The sequence below is a fragment of the Ambystoma mexicanum genome, chromosome 4p, assembly GCF_040938575.1.
Source record: "Ambystoma mexicanum isolate Mex_15411 chromosome 4p, UKY_AmexF1_1, whole genome shotgun sequence".
Classification (NCBI taxonomy): Eukaryota; Metazoa; Chordata; class Amphibia; order Caudata; family Ambystomatidae; genus Ambystoma; species Ambystoma mexicanum.
Genome location: NC_090927.1, coordinates 617,498,657 through 617,515,039, shown reverse-complemented (window position 1 = coordinate 617,515,039; position 16,383 = coordinate 617,498,657). Strand labels below are relative to the sequence as shown.

Sequence of the window (16,383 nt, the reverse complement as noted above, 5' to 3'; positions counted from 1 at the left end):
GTCTTTGTGCGGCGTCAGGTGATAGGGGCATTTTTGCTATCCCCACTGTACTCAGGTAAATGCAACACTTGCTCGATGATTGATGCAAGTAGTCTCCTCACAATCAGGCCATTTTTAGGATCTTGCAAGAAAGTAGGAATGTTAGACGTTCTCCACACAATTGCTGGATATGAGCACAGCACATAGAGAAAAAACTCAAATATAATCCTTGAAACGTTGTCATTGGATAACACCATGGGCAAATCCAAATGAATCTGGATACTGCACTCTCTTCCAATTATCAAAGCCACGATCAGAGTCTGGCATATTTCTCTTCTTATCAAGGCTTAAGCATGCCTCAGTCCAAAGTTTTTGATCAAGCTCCTCTGTGGCTCAAAAACAAATACTTTTCTTTCACTCCGATATAACAGCATAGAGTGTTTGCATCAGATTCCTTTAATCCTTTCAAAGATGAGTGACCTGAACCAAGTCACAGTCCAATAAATTCTCTGTCTTTCTACTTGTCAGCTTCTGCGTCCTTATTCCTCATTATAGATCTCATCTGCACATGCTGTGGTTCTTCCCCGATGTCTGTACTTGCTTCTAGTTGGGGTGCGGGCAGAGAGGTTTCTCCAGCAAAGATTTTAACGTCACCAAGAATGCACGCACGCCTGCCCTGCACTTTACAGCAGTAAAGTATTGTGACTTCTTCCACAATTAATGGGCTGTAAAAATTGGCCTTCGTCCCACCTTTCCTTGTGTGGTTACGTATTAGGACCTCATCTCCGGTGAATAGTTGGGGAAGAGGAAATTCTTGAGATTTATTTGTTGAAGCATCTCCTCTGTGTTCTGTACTGCACTGCACCCGTGTCGCTGTAACTGTCCTGAAAAGACAGAAATACTGGCAGTCACACAGTTCAAATAATCATGCATTTCCATTCCAGACAAATCTGCAGTTGACTGAGCATCACTTCTAAATCTGGCTGGAGGGATTAGGGTGTTCTCATTCACTTCCCAGTCACAATTCTGTGAAGCGTGAGATGGTGTTCAGAACCTGGTTGGTTCCTTAAAGCATATAATGCCAGTGGTAGGCAATGCAACCACCCTTTCTTCAAGGTAAGCTTTAACTTGGCTTTCCTTTCCTTGAGCAGGCCATTGAGCCTCTCACAGATTCCATTTCCTTACGGATGATAAGCAGAGGAAAGCATATGCTTTATACAAGCTGATCTGCTCAAATGTCTGATTCACAAAATGCAGGCCATTATCTTACCTTATTAGCTCACATACTTCCCATCTAGGAATTTAGCTGCACAAGTGGAATCTGGATGTGTACAGGGACTTGTGTCAATCCACCTTGAGAAGGGACACGCTACAACAATCATGTATCTATATCCATTACATACTTGGATCATATCAACGTGGTTGATATGCAAATGCTGAAAGGGGTCAATGGGTCTCAGAATAACCCCCTAACTGTGCGCAGTGCTTGCCCAGCTGTGAATATTTGACAGACTATACAATTTGTCATAAAAAATGCAACATACTCTAACAGATTTGTTACAAGCCAATCTTCAGCAATTGTTTCAGCAAGGTTTCCCTAGTTGTGTGCGTGGGTAGTGTAGCTGTTCCAGTGCCAGCCTCAATAAGGCTACAGACATCACTGGTTTACCAGTGCTGTCTTGTCACCACAATGCTTCAGAGCGGTTTAAAGAACACCCTCTTTGTGTCCACAAATCTTTCTCATCTTGAGGTGCTTCCCCCTGAACCTCCATAAGCTGCTTTTTTGACAAATCACTATACTTTTCAACCACATTCATCAACACAACCATTTTTTCTTTTACATTGAGTGTTTCAAAAAACATTATGTTTTCTGAACATGCAGCGAGTTTCGCTTCATCGTCTGCTGCTTAGTTTCTGCATGAGATAACGTCTGCCCTTTTTGTATGTGTTGCGCATTTGACGACTGCGATGGCCACTGGGAGTTGTAGTGCCTTAATAAGCCTGTCCAATAAGACTGCGTGTTGCACTGGTGTGCCGTCTGCTCGGAGGTAGCCCCTCCTTTTCCAATGTGCTAACACTGCGTGCACCGTTGATGTCACATAGGCGGAGGCGCTGTACATTGTTACTTCCTGGTCTGCATGATTCTCGAGCATGACAATCAGCACCACTAGCTCTGCAGCTTGTGCTGAATAGTGAGACGGGAGTCGTGCACCTACCAATGTCTGAAACTCCCCATTGGCTGTGTATTTTACCTAAGCGGCACTCGTATATCTTTGTCCATCATTTTGATTGATTCTTGAAGAACTATCAATAAAAACAATTTTGCACCTGGCAAGGCATTTTCTTTTACTCTTTGGAATTTCATCATAGAACTCTTCATAATTTGAACACTCATGTACATGCTCGTCCTCTGCCAGTGGTTCAGCTACAAACATGGCAGGATTCACTACTCTGCATCAAACTATTTTGATCACTGGATCCGATATGACTACCTCGTTTCTCTAGAACAGGAAATAGAGCGTTTTCCACAAACAACGTCATAGAGCACCGCACCACTATGCTTGCAGCTTTATTTATGGTGAATGTGGCGGCAGCCAGAGACAGTTCACATGGAAAGTGACCTCTCATTACTGGGTCTAAAATCCCACTGTAATATGCAAAGGGCTTGTACCCCAATGTGGTTCTCTGCGTAAGGACTGCTGTCATAACAGTACCATCTGTGTGCGAGAATAAAAAGAATTCCTAAGCATAACTAGGAATCCCTGAAACTGGAGCTGTGCAAATTGCTTTTTCAGATCTTCAAATGCTTCCTCCATTCTCTCAGTACACATGATTTTTTTCTGTTTTGCCTGTGCTTTCTTTAAAGCTTGTAGTAAAGGCCTTATATATGAACTATAGTCAAAGACCCATGCTGTGATGTAATTACATAATCCCAGAAATCTCTGCTTGTGTTTTATCGTGTGAGGCTTTGTGGTTTTCAAAATAGCCTCAGCTCTCTCAGGAGTAACCTTTTTTCCTTCATCTGAAATCAATTTGCCAATATACAGCACGCACTTCTTGTTGACAATACTGTCATCCTTATATCCTTTGTCAGCAAGTACTGTCATCCTTATATCCTTTGTCAGCAAGTATTATCATTAGCTGAACAGAATCGTGTCTGCACTCTTCCTCTGAAGTGCTGCAAACTAAAATGTCATCCACGTATTGCAAAACAACACTTTCCAAATTAATATTGTTCAAGTCCATCTGCAGGATTCTATTGAAAATCGATGGAGACTCGCAATACCCATGAGGCAAATGAGTACTTTTCACTCGTGTTTGTCTGAACGTAAATGACGTCAGATCCTGCAAGTCTTTGTCCACTGGGATTGAGAAAAATGCATTTTTCAGATCAATCACAGTGAAATATTGTGCTCCAACAGGCATGGTGCATAGAATTATAGACGGATTAGGAACTAGAGGGCACTCAACTTCTACCATTTGGTTTATCGACCTAAGAACTTGTATTAGTCTCCAAGATCCCCCTTAGATTTTTTAATAGGATACACAGCAGTATTGCAGAGTGACACTGATGTCACTAAAATGCCCTGTTCCGTCATGGCAGAAATTGTCTTAAAAATACCTTCATCTGCCTCTCGAGAGATGGGATACTATTGTGCTTGAGGAAAAATTGCTCCTGGCTTCAGTTTAATCTTCACTTCTCCGACTCCCTTCAATAGGCCTATGTCGTAGAGGCCTGTGGTCCATAATGAAGCTGGCACATTCGCCATATCTTCGTCAAAATACTCAGGGCATTGTGCTATCATCATTTTTTGATTGCTTTTACCCAATAAGTAATACTCATCTCAAATATGACTTCGTCATCAGATGGATGATCGCCAAATATGTCCTCATCTGTGACGTCAGTTAATCTGTAACTTTTCTGCGATGGCAATCACTGCACACCATTGTCTGCCTTTGCCATCATATCCATCATTCATCAGGTATCCTCATCGCTTTGCCTGCTAGGACTGGCAGATATGCCAACAGGCCCTGTACGCCATAATAAAAAACTTCTGTCTTTAAAGGTATTGCTCTCATGGCTATTTGTCCTGCAAATGCTATGATAATTTCACACACGTTTACATAATGCATTCCTGGTGTTGAGCATACTATGCCTTCATCAGTAAACGAGATCGTCATATTGAGCTTTGTCATCAAATTTCGACCCAATATATTGACAGGTGTCGCATTCTCCTATAGAAACTGGTAATCCTTCAATAAAAGGAACTCTGCTCTTAGCTCCTGAAAAACCTTTGAGTATACATGATGGTGTCAGACATTAAAAATGTTCCCTTACGTATACATGAGCGCATTGCACCTGTGTCTACTAAAAACGAAAAACTCTTGCCCCCTAGGGTGACATCTACCCTTGGTTCCTCGTGAGGATTCGGCGTCATGGATAGGACTGAACACATCAAGTCTCCCAGTGAGGTGTCCTATTGCAGATACAGGGCCTCATCATGAGTTGAGTGGTAACGTCGGCGCTAATAGCGCTGGTGCTATCTGCCCTACCGCCAAACCCACCGGCGCTATTAGCGCCGGATCACGGGTTTGGCAGAACTGGAAATCCCCATTCCCCATTGAGCCCATTCGGGAATGCCCCATTCCCCATTGGGCTCAATGGGGAAATTTCACGCTCTTACCGTCGGCGGATTTCCCGCCGGCGGTATGAACACAAAATTTCGGCGGATTTCCCACTAGCTAAGAGCTGGGGGGTAATCAGCCTAAGCCATGATCTGGCAGACCCTTAAATGCGGCGGTAATAGCGCTACCGCCAAATTTAAGGGTTACTGCCAGACTCGTGATGAGGATTCCGTTACCTGCAAATGGATTCCCCCCACCGACAGTGATACTCCCTATTCTACGTGTCGTTAACTGTCCTGTACATGTGCTCTGTTGAATCTACATAGGTGCATTCTGCGACTGCCTTGTGGCAGAGCTACTGCTACCTGTTGTGTCTGCAAACTCTGCGGCACTCTCGGCACTTGCTGTTGATGCATTGTTTGATTCTGAGCAAGCTCATTACTGAGGTTTGGAATCCCCCTCTTCAAAATGGGTCGTTTTGCACGAACCATTGATTCTACACATGCATGCAAAATGCCCTGTCATCCTGCATGTCCGACATATAGGTGGCCTCCTAATCTGCCCATTCTGTATGTTCTGACCATCATTCTGCATGTTTTGAAACCCACCTTGATTGTTCTGAAAGGCTTCCTGTTTATTCTGCCAATTTCCTTGATTATTTTGAAAACCTCTTCCTTGAAATCCACCCCTTCCGCACGGAGTAAACCCATTATTACTCTGGTCAAACTGCCTTTGGTTATTCACCTGCGGCATACTTGCAATCTGCTGTGGGTTCCATCCATCTACACTCGTCAACATCGCCCCTTCAATGGCATATTTAGGCAGTTTTTTCTGAAATAGTGTGCAATGGTCCGCTGAATCTCTGACCATGGTTTGGCCTCTATACCCACTAATTTCTTAAACTGCTTCTGTACTGGCTCTGGCAGCCATTGGCATAATATATGATAGAATACTAGTATCGAAGATTTGCACGTTTCCAAGGCCCAAGCCTTATGGACATTTTTAATGTTAACAAGCGGATCATCTCCGTCCTTCATCTATTTCGTCATTATAGCTCCCATATCGGATGTGTCTGGATACAATACCCTAAGTGCTTTCGAGACTGCCGCCCTACAGTTATTGAAAGGTGCTCCATTGTTGGCAGTATTGACTATAGTCACACCAGGATACACTGCCATCATCCGTACGTCATCAGCTCTTTCACCAAGTATGGCGATAAGGAGACCCTTAATGTCCCCTAGAGCCAACGTGTTGCCTCCCGTCATTTTCTCTAACTCATGTATTCATTTCCCGCGCCAGAAGTTAAAGTGGGGAGTTTACATCTTAAGTTATCCTTGTCCATCTGGGGCCGGGTATATTCTGTGGTCTGGCCCCTCCTTTCTCTAACAAGCGAAACTGTGACGCCCCAGACTCATTCTCATCTCTCATCATTTGTCTGTCCACTACAGGAATGATATTCCCACATCGCCTTCTACCTGGTAGGGATCTTAGACTGCTCAAATAAGGTGGCAATTTTCTCCTTTCACTGTGGAATTGCCCCTTAGGTTGATCTGATTGTGTTAGTGGTTCTGGTGCCCTGGTTACAGGTGCGTTTAAATCTGACCATCTGACGTCTTTCTCAATTGAAAAACATCCCTCAGGACCGCAGACGTTCCTTCTCTCTTCCTCATGGAAGGTTTCCCTTTCTTCGTCTGATATTTCCTGTGCCCAACTTGTACAGCTTCCCTCCTCGTCATCTCTGTTCAGAGACAGTCTATCTAGGGCCAGCTCTTTTTGCCTTGTACTACATGAGGCTCCCTCTGTATCATTCAACTGAGTACTCTTAAGTCGATCATTTTTTCCATTCCCCTTTGAGTCTTTCTGGGGTTTCATTTCATGATATACTTTATCGATCGCCCCCCAATGCTCCTAGATTCAAACTCATTTTCTAGATTTACTCTAGACGGGCCTGGTAATGACTCGTATTCTGAGAAGAATTCTTCTATTTCCTCCCATGCTTCTTCTGGCTCAGGATCTCTTATCTCTTTTTCCAGGCAATTGAGATTGTGTGCTCTCTGCCTTCTCTTACGTTCCATATCATTATCAAATTCTCTTCCTTGCTTCCTCTCTCACTCAGTGTTCCTCTTTTTTATTAGTATCCCTTCTCTCATTTGCCCTGCATGTCTCCTCATCCTTCTGTCTCTGTATTCTTTTATCCCTTAACTTCTGATCCTCTGCTTCTATTCTTTTTTGTTCTATCCTTTCCTGCTCATCAATCGTTCTCTGTCTATTACCACAGTTTCTTTGCTCTTCAGCTCTCTCTTGTTTTCTTGACTGCTCTTCTTGGTATAACTACTCTCTTCTTTGCCTATCCTTCTTTTTTGCTCCTTCATCTTTCAGTCATTCCTCTCTTTCCTTATCTTTTTTATCTTGTTTGTCTTGATCTTCCCATTGTCTTACATCCTCAATGCTCTTAACATCGAGTTATAATAAAATCTGACCACCCATCCATTTGTTCAGTAAAAGCGCTGTCCCATCAGCCTTGTCTCTTTCTCCTTTCCATCATTTTATCTCTCTTCCTATGTCAAGAGAAGTACTTTCTCGATCACTTCTCTCCTTATCGCGTCTCTCCTTGTCCCTCGGAACCTTAGAGATTATATCTTTCTTAATATTTGTCTCTGTGCTTTCATCACTGCTTTGCACAAGTAACTCACATGCCAGGTTACTATATCATGTTGCTGCTTTAAGCTCCCTCAATGCGTATAACTCATAATCATTCTTGCTCTCATCTCCTATTTCAGCTGGGGTGGGGGAGCAGAAGGCTCCTCACTCGCCTCTCTGCATATAATAAATATCCAATCTATAGGAGGGTCCTTATATTTCTCTTGTTGGTACCTTTTCCAAAGCTCTAAACTAGCTAATCACTTCTCTAGCTTCTTCCCTGTATATGCTGCATGCAGATATCTCATCATATGCTACAGGACTGCCTTCGACAGTGAACCTCCTTGTGGCCACAGCATAAACATTTTATCCACGGTTCGTTTAACCCATTCTGCACTGCACTGTTTGAGCTTAGGTGCATGTTCGGTAACTGCTTACAGAGATGCATAAGTGGAGTAATATCCTCCATTCTTGACTCATCAATTCTTAACTTTGCGTAATCACAGATTAAATCACAGATTAAAAAATGATGTTTCATAAAAATAATATAATATGAGCGAGCACAACTTGTTGCAAGCTCCAATCCCAATAACCACAATTTTTAACTTTAATCTTACTAAAAACAACCATCAGGTTTAATTATAAGCAATCAATTAATTTTTTCTACTTATGACTTCATTGTTCTCAAAAACCACGTAAAACAAACAGACAAACTCAACAAGTTACAAAAATCTCTTACAATCTTTTCTCTAAGGCTTACTCCTAATGTTCCACTATGGGACTCTGGGTTCAAATTTCATCTGTTATGTTGTAAAAATGCAAGCCAGGGCGTATTCTCTCATCGTGGTTCTCTCACAATTATATTATTGCTCGGCCACACTTGAGTCAATATCTCATTCCCTACATATATTATACACTTACTCTCACGTTATATTTTATCCTGCCACCCTTCATTACTTTCTTTTTCTTCACTCATCACCCATGCTTTTGTCAACTCACTCAGGTTTTTTTCTCACCATTATCATTTTTTGTCTTCTGACTCTCGGCGTCATCAGCCTTTTTTACCGCCTCTTCAACCTTCCGATCGATCAGCGTCACATAGAAGTGGGAGGGGTTTCTATTGAAACTAGGGAAATCGTCACACCCGGTCATGCAAGATTTTCTTAAAAATTACACTAACCACTATCTACAAGGAGCTTCTCGTTCTTTCAGCTGAATGGCAAAGGTCAATCGATATTGCGGAAACTCTAAAGTCTACCAAATCGATGGCTCTTAATCCATCCTCTCTCTGATACCAATTGAAACTGGATAGTCCAGCCCCTTTGATGAGCATCAATTACCCTTGAGATGGATTGGGATTCAGACCTTAGTCATACATCAATAATGGAGCCGACTCAAGAAGTTGACAAAAGGAAGACTGTTTTAATGTCAATTATCTAAAACACAGAGCCTAACGAACATCAATGCAATCGCTCGATCTTCAAACTCAAAGTACTTTAGGAAAAAACTGCACTTTTATAAGCAAAATGTGTCATCAATGACATCTAAATCACATGTGTACTAAGGTTCATCCTACTTGGCAAACTACAAACACGTATAAGCATGGGCTATTGGTTTTGAGTGAACATATAAGTATATTATCCATACTAATTTAAAAAGTGTAACTATGTGATTGGTTACTCAAGATCAGGTGGGGCAACTAAGCCCTCCCCACAAAATGACCACCATGAACGTCACTAAATACACAACGTCCCATTGGTTTACACACTATAGGACCCCTAAATACGCAGGTCCTCTACAATTGGTTGGCACTCTATCCTCCTTCAGTACTTTTCTACCTACGTTAGCAGCCTGCAGGCTGGCCATCCAGATGCTGTTGAGGTTGCCTTAACTTTAGCTTCCCACCAATTAGCATTTCAATCCATCATCACCTGAGTAGTCTACTGTCAATTAGGCCTTTGAAATTTGTCCTTGAGAGTGTTCTTTGCTCTGAGAAAATTAGGGAGTGAGAAGCACAGTCTGCCTTCATGCGTAGGTGTCACCACCTCGTTCATCCAACTTCATGTTTCCATGTGACCATGGAATCGAGCCTTTTTGTGTATTTAATTTAATTTTCTAATAGACCTCTGACGTCTTCCTTATTATATTCATGCCTTCTGAACAGGAGTTGTGTTCTTTCACATGATTTTGTATCCAAAGTCAGTTCACTCCAGTTTTGATAAGACCTCTGCATCTTTGCTCGCTCAGCTTCATCTTTCGCTGATACTCTGCGTGTAATTCAATTTGCTTTTTACTATGACACATTGAACTGAGGCCTTTTGCTAATGTCCAACCTGCAATAATACGTTTAGTGGAAACATCCATAATTCTCTCATTCCTATGTATGTATACGTTGGTGGTTGCCGCAGTCTATTTACTATAAGCTTAGAGCTAGCTTTACGATTACTTTGCTGCTTCCGTTTCTTCTGCATTTGTACACTTGTAAAATGACTTGATATCTTCATCTGTTTCTGTGGCATAAGCTTCTTCACCTGATGTCACTTATCCTTATTGCTTTCTTGATGCCTTATAGAATATCTGCACTCTCTGGTCACTGCATCTCTTTTACGTGCGTCATCTTCAGCTCCATGTAACATGTACTGGCAATGGTTGCTGACACTACCATTCATCCTTGCTATTTATTGGCTCTGCTTCTTCTGGGATTACTTTCAAATGGCTATTATATTTTATATGCAGATATAAATGGGTACCTTGGCTCCCAGATTCTCTTAGGTACTGGTCCTTTTACTGGTACTGGACTGAGTCCATACTCTGCTCTTTTTCGATTCAGCTGAACTGTATAAGCCACATACACTGTTTTCCAGCATAAAGGTAAAAGGGGCGGGTCGATTGAGGTAGGGGTACTTGGATCCTCCTCTACAGGTGCATGAGGTACCCTTAGCTGGTCATCTTGATACTAGGAAGACCAAGGAAAGGATCTCTGCACATTTCTACTTGACCAGTATGGGAGTAGAAGTGGAGTCCCACTGCCGGACATGCCCCACTTGTCAGCTGTCTGGCAAGACTGGAGGCAGTGCCATTGCTCCGTTGCAGCCTTTGCCAGTGGTTGCCACACAATTTGAGAGGGTAGGAATCGACATTGTCAGTCCTTGGACCCTCCTGCATCAGGTGGACAATGGTTCATCCTTGTACTGGTTGTTCATGCCACCAGGTACTCTGAAGCTATATCCCTCTGGACCATAACTGCCAAGGTAGTTGTCAGGAGTCTCCTGAGCATTTTTACCAGAGTTAGTTTCCCTAAAGAGGTGGTCTCTGACAGAGGATCCAACTTCATGTCTAGTTATATGCAAGAGATGTGGAAGGAATGTGGGGTAACCTATAAGTTCTGCACCTCCTACCATACCAGACCAATGGTCTGGTTGAGAGGTTTAATAAGACTCTCAAGGGCATGCTTGGTGCTTTGGATGAGCCCCTATGGAGGAAAGGGGATATCCTCCTAACATGCTTGCAGTTTGCCTATAGAGAAGTACATCAAGAGGGTGTTGGTTTCAGCTCCTTTGAGCTTCTCTTTGGACATCCTGCTAGGGGGCATGCCTGCCTTAAACAGCGAAGATTTGGAAGCCTACCCTCCAGGTCCTGCCAAGCAAGTGGGGGACTATGTGTTAGGCCTCAGGAGGAGGATGGTGCAGGTGATGGGCCAGGCATCAGCGAATCGTAAGGCTAGCCAAGAATTAAATAAGTACTGGCATGACCTTAAGGCCTCGCACGTGGATTGGACTCCAGGACAGAAGATTCTTGTGATGGAGCCTTCCAAGCCTATAGCACTGGCAAACAAGTGGACTGGACCCTTCAGGATAATCTCCAAGATGGGCAACGTCAACTCTCTGGTTGACGTGGGAGTCCCTGGGGTAGCCCCTCATGTATTCTATGTTAACAGGCACACGCCTTTCCAACATAGACACAAAGTCTCATGTCTTCTGCGAGCTTCCAAGCAAGAGTAGGATGAGAGTGAGCTCATTCCTGATTTGCTGCATAGTAACCCTCAGGATGGCTCAGTGGAGAGAGTACATCTCTCTCCAGATCGGACACCAGAGAAGCAGAGGGCATGCAGGGCTTTGTTCCACCAGTATGTCCCTCTGTTCTCACTGACATCAGGCCTCACCCTATGGTGCAGGCAAGAAATTGACACTGTTGACAGTGTACCTATCAAAAGCAGATGCTGTCGGATATCAGATACTGTTAAGAACCACATCCAGGCTGCGGTCGCCAAGATGTTGGATCTGGGTGTAATTGAACCCTCAACCAGTACCTGGTCCAGCCCTGTGGTCCTTGTCCCCAAGGCAAGTTCCCAGGCAGCTACCAAGGATCGGTAGTTTTGTGTCGACTACAGAGGAGTCAATGCATCACCAAAACTGATGCTCACCCATTGCCCAGGGCTGATGAGCTTGTGGACACCAAGGAAAAAACTGCATTCTCAACATCTGAGGGACTCTACCAGTCTAGAGTCATGCCGTGTGGGTTTACAAATGCACCTGCCACCTTCCAACGATTGGTCAATCATGAACTCAATGGGCTGGAGGCCTATTGTGTGGCCTATTTAGACAACATTGCTGTCTACAGTTCCACCTGGGATGAGTATTTGACTTATTTGGATACGTTTTTGCAGGCCTAGAAAAGGGCTAACCTCACTATCAAGTCCACCAAGTGCCAGATAGCTCAGGGGAAAGTCACTTACCTTGGTCATCAGGTAGGAGGAGGTTAAATCCATCCTCTCCCCAGTAAGGTACAGGATGTACATGACTGGGAGACTCATACTACTCAAACCCAGGTGAGAACTTTTTTGGGCCTCATGGTTCACCAGAACTTCATGGCAGACTATTGCACCATAACTGCCCCTCTGGCAGCTCTGACATCGCCCAAGCAAACAAGGTTAATTCGACTGAAGACTGTCAGAGGGCCTTTATTGGCTTGAGGGAAAGTCTGTGTAGGGCACCTGTGTTGTGTGGTCCTGATGTCAGCAAACCCTTTATTGTTCAAACTGATGCCTGTGACACCGGAATTGGGGCTGTCTTGTCCCAGTTAGATGACAAAGGGAGGGAACATTGTATTATCTTCATCAGTAGGCAACTCAAAGGTAGAGAACGTAGGTGGGCTACTATTGAAAAGGAATGTTTCAGTATAGTTTGGAGCATTGGCATTTCAGGCCTTACCTTATGGGGTCTACCTCCATGGTCCAAACGGACCATAAGCCCTTAAAAGGGTTTATGCAGATGAAGTTTGAAAACCATAAACTGCTCAGGTGGCCCATTAGCCTGCAAGGGCTAGACTTCACTATTGAGCATAGAACAGGGAAGAGTCATGATAATGCAGATGCCCTTTCCGGAAGGTATGTGGAATGCCTTGATGAAGGTGTCTATCTCATGGGAGATTAGACAACCCTAACCTCAATATGTGGGGGTGGCTATAATGCTGGAAATGCATTGCAGGGACAGGACATCCATGTCCTTGTCCTGTACTCCCTTATCATGTGTGTGCTGTGTTATTTTCTGTGCAGGAGTCCAGTGGGACCCCTGGCAGCGCAGCTCTTCCTCTTTTTGGCCATGGTGAACAGAGACCCTTATGGCACACATGGGTGGGAGTACAACCCTATACCACTAGTGTATGTTTTTGGCTACTTGTGTGTTGCCAACAGAGCAGGGTATGGGCTGGTGGCAGCTCCATATTGAAATGACAGGTCTCTGAGTATCCTCCATTTTGGGATACCCAGGCCCTGCCATATTAATTAGTGGATTCCTAGTAGAAGACAAGATGGTCCCGGTGGCCTCTTGGTTTCTATTGCCTGTTACCTTGTTTTCCCGATGTCCTGGGAAGCCCTGACTCTGTCTCTTCCTCTGACTGGCTGTTGGGTGGAAGAACCATATATGGTACTGTGGGGAAGTCTTCCCAGTGACTGTATCTTGTGGGTACACCCTTGAGGTGGGTACCGGGTGAATGGAGTATATGGCCAATATGCATTCTATGTTATGGGTGTCTGGTTTCTGTGTGTGTGACCCAATGAATGAGACAGCCCTGAAACTGACCTGCATGCACTGTGGTGTGCTGAAAGGCTGGGTGCTTGCCCAATCCACGTTCCTTGTTATGGGTGACTGGGTGGATGTGAATAGACTGAATGCCTATGGGCCTGATTGGCTGCTTGCATGCATGAATGCCCTTCTTTGTGATTGGCTGATTGAGCCTGACTCAGCCAGAGTGATTGAGGGACAGTTGTGTATATCTGGGGACCTCTCACGTAACAATTTGTTCAGAAGCTGACGTCGAAACTTGAGGCTCTTCCTTGAAGCCCAGCTGGAATAACAAGAATTGCTCCTGCATTTCTTTGATGAAATCTTATCTAATTGCTGTTGAGTCTGTCGAGGGCTGATCCAAGAAAGGACCTGGCTTGGAGACCTCTCCCTGAGCTACGAGGGACCATCGTGCAAAACCTGCTGCTCTTCATCGAGGCACCCTGGAAGTCAGTCCCGGAAGACTGTCAACCAGAGAAGAGGTCAGCCAAGCATCTTGAAGTAAAGCACTGGGACATCAAGGCCATCAAAGTCCATTGACATAGACTGGGGTTCGGAAGATTTCCATAACCGCTGGAAGCCAGTCAAGTCGTGTCGCCCAGAAGCAGGGACAGATTGACGCCATGCTGCTCGACGACCGGAGCCACAAAAGCTCCACCTTTGGCTACGAACATTTGACGAGGGCTCCCTTGGCATCACCGCCGACCCCTTTGTCCCACCAGAGAAAGTCGAGTTTGTCGGCTACCGAGGTAAGTCCACTGGTGGGATTTCTGGCCACCTGAAGCCAACAAAGACGTCCTGAGGACACCAAAGAAGTGAAGATCCCAAGTCCAGCCAATCGTTGAGCCCCACTTGCCGAAGCTATCCTGAGGTACGTGCTGCAGCTTCAGCACCAACAGGCAAGAGAATGCTAAACACGACTCTCAACACCCACCGCCCACCGCTGGGTCTACATCCATCACCTGGCCTTCTTTATGGCACTGAACACTTTGCAATGAGGTGCACCACATGCCTCACCTACACAGGACTTCCACAAACGATCGTCGAAGAGCACCGCACCGTGAACGTCGAAGCTACAGAAGCACTGCAAGTGTTCCCCCTTTTCTTCGAGTTTCTCCTGCTTTAAAGAGAGTCCACCCTCGAGGGATCTGTCGACGAACCTTTGAAGAAGCTCTTATATCTCAGGTACATTGGGGTGGGTGAACCCATTGACCAGGAAACACGACTGATGAAGCATGTATGTACTGGGCTTGTTGATACTTTATTACAGGTTGCCCAGGTGGTGGGATCCTCACTCAGAATGTGTCGGTGTAGCTGAAGAAAGAATTCTGCAATTTTATAAACTAGCTTGCGTTCCTTTCTATTATCTATGTTGAAACACCTTACTGCATGATTTGTTTGCTACTTTATAACTGTCAGCAGTTGATGCATTTTAAAGGAATCTGAAGTTATGTGTGGTACCACTAAGACATTGTATATATTTTCCATGTTAGAAGTGCCAGAGTACAAAGTGTGTTATTCATTCTGTATATATCTCTGAACCTTATTTTTATATAAAAACACTGTGTTAGCACTTAACATTGTGTTTGGACATTCCTTTGTGGGGGCTTGGAGACTCACTGTACTTAAGAACCAGTCTGCATCACCTCCTGAGAGCTTATGCCTTGGTTGCTTGTCCAATGCTGCCCCATAGAGAACCTTGACTGCTGCGGTGCTCTGTGCTTATGCTCTGCCATCTAGAGGGCAGAAGTACAGATAACCCCCTCCAGTCTTTACATTCGTACCATATGTTTTCAGATGCTGTGTCCCGAATTGAATCATAGAACTTTTCAGTGCTAAATATACTTCTTTTGGTACATGTCTTGTTCCCACTTTCGACTGATGCATCCCCACTACGAGTGTGCAATAGAAACCAGAGAAAGAAGATAAGACAAAAAACAGGAAAACAAAACAGTCCTACCCCTCTCACTTTCACACTTTTTTCACACGTATTATGTCGTTTATACCAATATGTTTAGGTTTCTCTCATAGTGGCAAGGATATTAGTAATTTTGCCACCTGGCAATTCATCCTTTTGTTTTGTCTGTTTTACCATCACATTAGCAGACACATTTTGAAATCTAGTTCCTGCTTGAATTTATGAACAACAGAATAGCACAGTGTTGAAAATTCAATTTTGGTGCAAAATCTGCAATCCTCAGAATACATACATGTACAACAGCGTTCCGAGGAAGAAATAGGAACTTTCTCATCATCCAGTCTGCCCACCTTTCCAGTGTGAAAAAGCATAGGAAAACAATGAACTTCTACAGTTTTTCCATACACTGACTTGTGCGCCTTTTGATTGTTTCATTTGATATAATTCGAGACTGTCACTCATCACTTCTCGTAAGTATAGAGGATGAAAGTGTAATGCTCATACAAACTGTTACCTTCTGCAACTGTAAGATCCTTAAACTGACCTTCACCGTTCTTCCCTGGTAATCCAAACTGAAGTATGGACAAGTCTGGTACAGTCACACTGTCGTTATACAGTTGATTGTGATTAACTAGTAGCTGTAAAGTTCTCTTCACATTTGTGATATCTATTGCCATACGTGTTTAACCATTCTAGCAACACAATTCAACAAAACAAACAAAGCATCCTCAATGTTACGTTTCACCCCGAGATTTCACGTTTCCTTGCAGATTTAGAGGTAAATACACAGCTTTACCTTTCACACCTTGCACTAATGACTTTTTAGGGATTCTCAATGTCTTTGTAGTCTAACAATAACCTAAACAGAATGAACAGTGTGTAATGCAATCACCTCAAACATATTCAAATTTTGTTAGCACAACAGGAATTGCAGGCACATCCATGTTGTTCAATATGCTTTTTGAAGGAATGTTCCCTCTTTTTCAAACACTGAAACAATATCTGTGCAGTGAATCACTCCTCTACAAACACAGATAAAGGTTATTCCAAACATCATCTGCACAGTTTGTTACATGATCTTCTATGTACACTTTATTGATTTGGTTTCTGTAAAATGTGCTTCAATGGGACAAACAAACATACTCATGATTTTCACTT

The 16,383-nt window shown here is 43.8% G+C and overlaps 1 protein-coding gene across 5 annotated transcripts in view; it reads left to right on the top strand.

Moving 5' to 3' along the window:
• Positions 1-16,383, top strand: part of KHDRBS2 (KH RNA binding domain containing, signal transduction associated 2) — a 2,055,883-nt gene that overhangs the window by 1,582,433 nt on the left and 457,067 nt on the right. The gene's annotated exons all lie outside the window — the stretch shown is intronic.